Below are 6,680 nucleotides of genomic sequence, written 5' to 3' on the forward strand. Positions count from 1 at the left end.
GTGTGATTCAGCGGCGGGGGGGGGGGGGCGACGACAGGCACCGGAGGGCAGCTGTGCGAGGCCTCCCTCCCTAGGCCTCTGCGGGGAGCAAGGGCGAAGTCACGGAGCTGTGGCGGCTAACAGGCGTCCCGGAAAGAAGGATGCTGCGGTTCTTCATGTGAATTGTAAACAAGGTGGCAGTGGTTTTTTGACCAAGCATATGTTGAAGGGGGTGTCTGGGGGCCTGTGTCCACCACACACCTACAAACCACGTGTGACAGCACCTGTGGCCTTGGAGACACAGAACTCCGAGCAAGGAATCTCATCTGACAGGTGGTTTCTGCAGTAAAGCCGGTGAGATAGTTCCTTCTGGGGGAAGGCGGCCCAGGCAGGGCCGCATAGACACTGGCAAGAGTTGGGAGCGATGAGGAGGGGCCTGTGGTTTGTCTCTGGGCCGGCCTGGGGGTGCGGGGAGGAGAGTCATCATGAAGTCGAAGGTGCCCGCAGGGTCGGCTTTCCATTTGATGCCCGGCGTCTGTCCCGGGGAGGGTCGCTTTCACCATCTGTCCCGCGAGGCACTGGGAGGCCTGCGGGAAACGCTCTCTTGCAGGTGACTTTTGGCAAAGTGGGGTTCCTGGGAGCTGGGGAGAGGCCTCCTTGTGCTCCAGAAAGTCACCTGTGTCCTTCTGCCTAAGAACCAAGTTCCAAACACTATGGAGTTTCCTCAAAAAGTTAAAAACAGAGCTACCCTATGACCCAGCAATTGAACTACTCAGTATTTATCCGAAAGATACAGACATAGTGATTCGAAGGGGCCCCTGCACCCCAGTGTTTATAGCAGCACTGTCCACAACAGCCAAACTATGGAAAGACCCAGATGTCCATCGGCAGACAGGTGAACGGATAAAGAAGAAGTGGTGTATATATACAATGGAATAGTACTCAGCCATCAGGAAGAATGAACTCTTACCATTTGCAATGACGTGGACGGAACTAGAGGTATTATGCTAAGCAAAATAAGCCAGTCAGAGAACGACACATACCGTACGATCTCACTCATCTGTGGAATTTAAGAAACAAACAGGGGAGGAGCATAGGGGAAGGGAAGGAAAAATAAAGTAAGATGAAAATTGAGCAAGAGGCAAACCGTAAGAGACTCATCACTCCAGGGAACAAGCTGAGGGTTGCTGGAGGGGTGGTGGGCAGGGGGATGGGGTAGCTGGGAGATGGGCATTACAGAGGGCGCGGGATCAAATGAGCACTAGGTGTTACATGCAGCTGATGAATCTCTGAATTCTACATTTGAAACTGATAATAATAGAGAAAAGAACCAAGTTCGAGGGGGGAGTACTTGCACCGGCCTGGCTCTGTGCCCACGTCCCACCCAGGAGAGCAGGGGCCGCTTCCTCACAGCTGCATCCCGTGTGGGACCACAAATGGCTGTTCGGCTGGACCAGACCGCTGCCATCGGGTCTGCGCCTCTGGGCCTGGATGCAGCCTGGGTGGTTCTGCCTCCCAGCCTGGTTCTCCCAGCTTCTGCACCACGAGAGGTCCAGTAAATTCTGTCGCCTAAGTACGGCAGAGTCAGTTTCTGGCGCTCGCAACCCAAGAACCATGGCTGGTACAATCTATGAGCCTCATTTTTCTCACCTGTGAAATGGACAGAACAGCTTCCGGTGATTCTTGCTCCTGGGTGCTCACCAGGTCCCTGTGACAAGGGCTGGGTCAGGGGTTTGTGAACATTTTGGTCTTAGGGCTGCTTTACCCTTTTAAAAATTACTGGGAACCCCGAAGAGCTTTTGTCTCTACAGAGTGTATCTATCAACATTTAATGTGTTAGAAATGAAAACTAATATAACTTTAAGGCACCAGAATCACAAGCACCCAGAGCAAGGACGTCAATCACACGTCATGTGGCTGCTGGAAAGCTTCACTGCGTTCCCATGAAAGAATGAGGGAAAGAAGGCAAATGATGGGTTAGTATTAGGAGGACAATGGTTTTGAGCCTGTAAACCCTCTGAAAAGTTTCCAGGAACCCTGAGGGTTCCCTGGACCACACACTTTGAGAATCACTGTTCTCAATCCACAACCACACGTGTCTCCACTCTCTGCTGTGGGTCCATCGTGCACCTGCCAGTAGGCATGCTTTATCTGAGGGGTATGCTTCTGAATCCAGGGCCTCTCCAACTTTAGCATATGCAAAAATCCCTGGAGAGCTTGGGGGAGCATGAATTCCTGGGCCCTGTCCACAGGGGTTCTGATGTAGTAGGTCTGGTTGGGGCCCAAGGGTAAGCATTTCCTACAAGCTCCCAGTCTTTCAGCAGCACTGTTCTGACCCAGAAACTCAGACCAAAAAAACTAGGTTCTAAAAAGCCTTTAAATATACCTATGCCTGATTCCGAGCTCCCATCGCTCAAGGGTAATTGAATCTTGGTCATCCTAGCATGTGCAAAGGCACTGAGTCTTGCATGGAGCCAAGCATTTTCAAGCCCCTCTGGTCTTCAGTTCGTGCCAAGTCCCCCTGCTGTGCTCAATGCCAAAGCCCCAGATTCTTAGAGTTTCTGTGCCTTGCTTGGGGTCCAGGGCAGAAGCATGACCCTTTAGGCTGTTGGACCTACATGGAGGGAGGGGGGAGAGTGGGCGAGGCCCATGGTAGTCCAGGTGAAGTCAATGGGTAGTAGGCAAGGGAAGTGTGCCACAAAAGCACATTCTAGAGAAACCCGCTACAGAGAAGCAATAGTGCTTAGTGATTCTCCAGGGTGTCGTGGTTCAAGGGGCAAGAGGTAGCCCTCAGGGGTATTTTTCTGCTGGATGTGCTCTGGAAAGACAAGGACCTGGTTCCCTGGAAATCGGGGCCCTAACTCAGCCCAGAGCAGACGAGCATACGCGGGGTGTTTGGAGAGAAGACCGCAAAGGGCTGCTCACCCCCAACACCCAGCCCCACCTGGTTCCTAGGCTCCAACTGCCTTGTCCGCCCCACAGTCTGATGAGTGCCCCAAAAGGAGATTAAAAGTCACTCTGGGATGCTGCTGGGAGGCCGGGAGCCGAAGTCCCGGGCCTGGAGTGTATATTAAATACACATGCGTGGGGCCGCCAGCAGCAGTCGGAGCGGAGACCGGAGCTCGCGGCCATATGGGGATGTGGTTGTGGGAAAAAATATTTATAAAATGGCTTTTCCAAATGTTTAATCTACAGCAGATGCATCTTACATTAATCTGTTTGGCTTGGCTTTCGCTGTGGGGAGACGCCGTTTCATTGTGCAGGCCTCCTGGAGCACAGGAAATGGGGGCTAAGATTCATCTGTGACTCAACTCGAAAGGAAGGTCTTTGGGGGGGACAACCTGGGGTGGATGGGAAGGGCAGCAGGGGAGGGAGGTGCGGGGCCGGGAAGAGAAGGCAAGGAAGCCTCCCACATCCCTGGGGCTCCCATGGGTCGCCCACAATTTAATTTTCATCTCACAGATGCTATGTGTTTAAATCCACTACTAGGATAATAAACGGACGGCTGCATTTCTTACTAAAACGTGGTGCCGTCGCTGTGATTACCATTGAGTCAGGCGGCCCCACACCCATTCTTAACTGTGGTATTTCCTTGACTTTTGCAGAAAGGAAAACAATCCCTTATTGAAAGTGTTTCATATCATAGATGTTTCTAGAATGGGAAGCGGGACCGCTGCTTTCTCCAGCCTCTTGCTCACTATATGTCAGCCACCTTCTCCATCTCTCAGATCCCAGAACACCCAAGCCCTACCCAACCACAGGGCCTTTGCATATGCTGTTCCTTGTGCTGGGAAAACGCTCCCCTCACCCTTTGCCTAAATAACTCCTTCTCTGGGCTTAAACATCACCTCCTCAGCGAAACCTTCTGAACGGCCGGGTCACCGTAGCTTTGCTGTCATAGAGCCGTGCACTTTTGGCATTACTGTTAAGACGCTCAAACCCGCATTTCAATCTGTGCAATGCTACGGTTCCAGTGTGTGTCCCACAGGGGAACTTGAGCACCGCTGCTGTGCACGCCTGCATGATCGAGAAGGGGACGTGTGCCTCTCAGGTGATTCCTCTCAGAAGACGGGGTGGGGAAACATCACAGCAGGAAGGGCACTTACGTTAAAATGCTGGCGGTCCTTTCAGCCCTCAGATGATCACCTCCCACTTGGTCTGAGGACAAGGAAGGGGACGGGCCCCCCAAAAACCCTCCAGTTCTGTTTTCACCTCTCCACCATGTCCCAGGCCCCAGAACTACACCACCTCACCCAAGGGGACTTTGCAGAAGTGATTACATGAAAGATCTGGAGATGGAGAGATCATCCTGAGTTATCTGGGTACCCAGCTGGATCCAATCGAGTTAACATGAATCCCCCCCAGCAGAGAAGCTGGGAACATCACTAATCACTTGGGAGACACAAATCAAAACCACAAGGAGATCGCACCTCACGCCCATTAGGGTGGCTACTCTCAAAAAACCGAAGTCACAAGTGTTGGTGAGGATTTGGAGCAAAGGGACCCCTCGTGCACTGCTGGTGGGAAGGCATCCTGGGGCGGCCGCGGTGGAAGACAGGATGGAGGGTCCTCAAACAATGACAAATAGAATTATCGTATTATCCAGCAATTCCACTTCTGGGTATAAACCCCAAAGAATTGAAAGCACGTTCTGGGAGAGATACGTGCACACCCGTGTTCCTAGCTGCGCTGCTCACGATAGCCAAAATGAGCAAGTAAGCCGTGCGTCTCCATCGCTGGGTGAATGAATAAGCACATTGTGCTGTATACATAAGACGCAGCATCATGCAGCCTTCAAAAGGACATTCCGACACCTGCTACCACCTGGATGAGCCCTGAGGACGTGGTTCTCAGTGAAATAAGCCAGGCACAAAAAGACAAAGGCTGCATGGTTCCGCTTATAGGAGGTACCCGGAATAGCCGAAGTCATAAAGGCAGAAAGTGGAACGGTGTGACCAGAGCCAGGGCGGGGGTGGGGCAAGGGGGGGTGCACAGAACAGGGAGTTTGTGTTTCATGGGGACCAAGCTTCAATTTGCAAGATGGAAAGAGTTCTGCAAACTGATGGTAGCTATGGTCACGCAACAATGTAAATGTATTTCCTGCCACCAAACCGTATACTCAGAAATGATGAGGTTGGGACATTTTATGTTCTCTGCATTTGACTGCAATTAAAAACAATTTCTTTTTAACGGAGAACTTCTGCCGGCTGCAGCTCTGAAGAAGGGACAGCGAGATGCCAGGTGAGAAGCCGTCGCACCCCGTTGCTGGCTCTGAGACACGGTCCCACAGGTGGAATGAGGAGCCCAGAGGCCCTGCTGACAGCCAGCAAGGAAATGGGACGTGAGTCCTCCAACCCCGAGGAGGTGAATTCCACCAACCACCCAAATGAGCAGGACGCAGATCCCACCCTCGAGCTTCCAGGAGGAGCGTGGCACTGCCGATACCTTGATTCTAGCCCCATGGGGCTTGGTGCAGACGTCTGACCTGCAGGCTATAAAAGATATGTTTGTATTGTTTAAGCTGCCTATTCTGTGCTCAGGTGTTAAGTAAACACAAGAAACTAATACCCCAGGGAAGCCCAAGGGAGGGCAGAGGAAATGGCCCGGGACCTGGGCAGCTGTACCCCTGGCCATGCTTCGTCTCGGGGTCCCCGTCTGCACAATAAAGGGGTGGGCTCAGGAGTGGTGTCTTTCTTTCTTTCTTTCTTTCTTTCTTTCTTTCTTTCTTTCTTTCTTTCTTTCTTTCTTTCTTTCCTTCCTTCCTTCCTTCCTTCCTTCCTTCCTTCCTTCCTTCCTTCCTGTTATTAGACCAGAGAGAACTTTCCTTCAATGAAATCTTCTGTGAAAGTCCCAAAATGTGTACCAGATAAAATAGTTTCAAAGGTTTGCTTTGTATGAAGCCAGGGTGGGGATCTGAGCCCTGACTCCTGGCTACTCCTCAGCCCATCTGTAGGGCCCCACACCCCCAGCTCTGCCGAGTTCTGGGTCCCTGCCAGCACCATTAACAGATGACCAGCCTGGGGCGCCTAAAGATTTGCTTTTTGCCAATCTCAATCTTCTAGAAATACAAACATGATCAGACTCCCTTCTCCTTCCCTTCCTGGTCCCTACCTCTGCTCTTGGAGAAGGTCCCCCCACTACTCTTAGAAACCCCCACCAACTCAGCTCCTGCTGACCTCACAGTCCTGACCCTCCACACTTAATACCTGTCTCTGAGTGTTAGCCACATGATCTCCCTCAGACCTTGTTCTCATCATGCCTTTGCCCACCACAGGGCCTTTGCACATGTTGTTCCCTGAGTCTAAAATCCTATCCTCAGCCTTCATCACCCAGGCCACTTCTGAACCTACTTTCCATCTCACCTTCTTTTACCATGTTACCGTGGTTAATCTGCCTTTCCTCTCCCTCCCCACTCTGTTAATGTTCTCACTGCATCCTTTTCCTCTCCTTCGTAGCACTGATCAGAGTTATAATTTTATACCTTTTGTGTTATTCTTTTGTTAATGTCTGTTTCCTCCGCTAATATAATCTGACATTCACATAGCACTTACCTTGTCCACACTCTGTTCTAAGCACTTTATATAACTACTCATTTTATCTTCAGAAAAACCCTCTGAAGTTGATACTACTATCAGCCCCATTTAACAGATGAGGAAACTAAGGCACGGAGATGTTAAACACCTTGTCCAAGGTCACTCACT

The sequence above is a fragment of the Ursus maritimus genome, unplaced genomic scaffold (assembly GCF_017311325.1).
Source record: "Ursus maritimus isolate PB19 unplaced genomic scaffold, ASM1731132v1 scaffold_22, whole genome shotgun sequence".
In the NCBI taxonomy this organism is placed as follows: domain Eukaryota; kingdom Metazoa; phylum Chordata; class Mammalia; order Carnivora; family Ursidae; genus Ursus; species Ursus maritimus.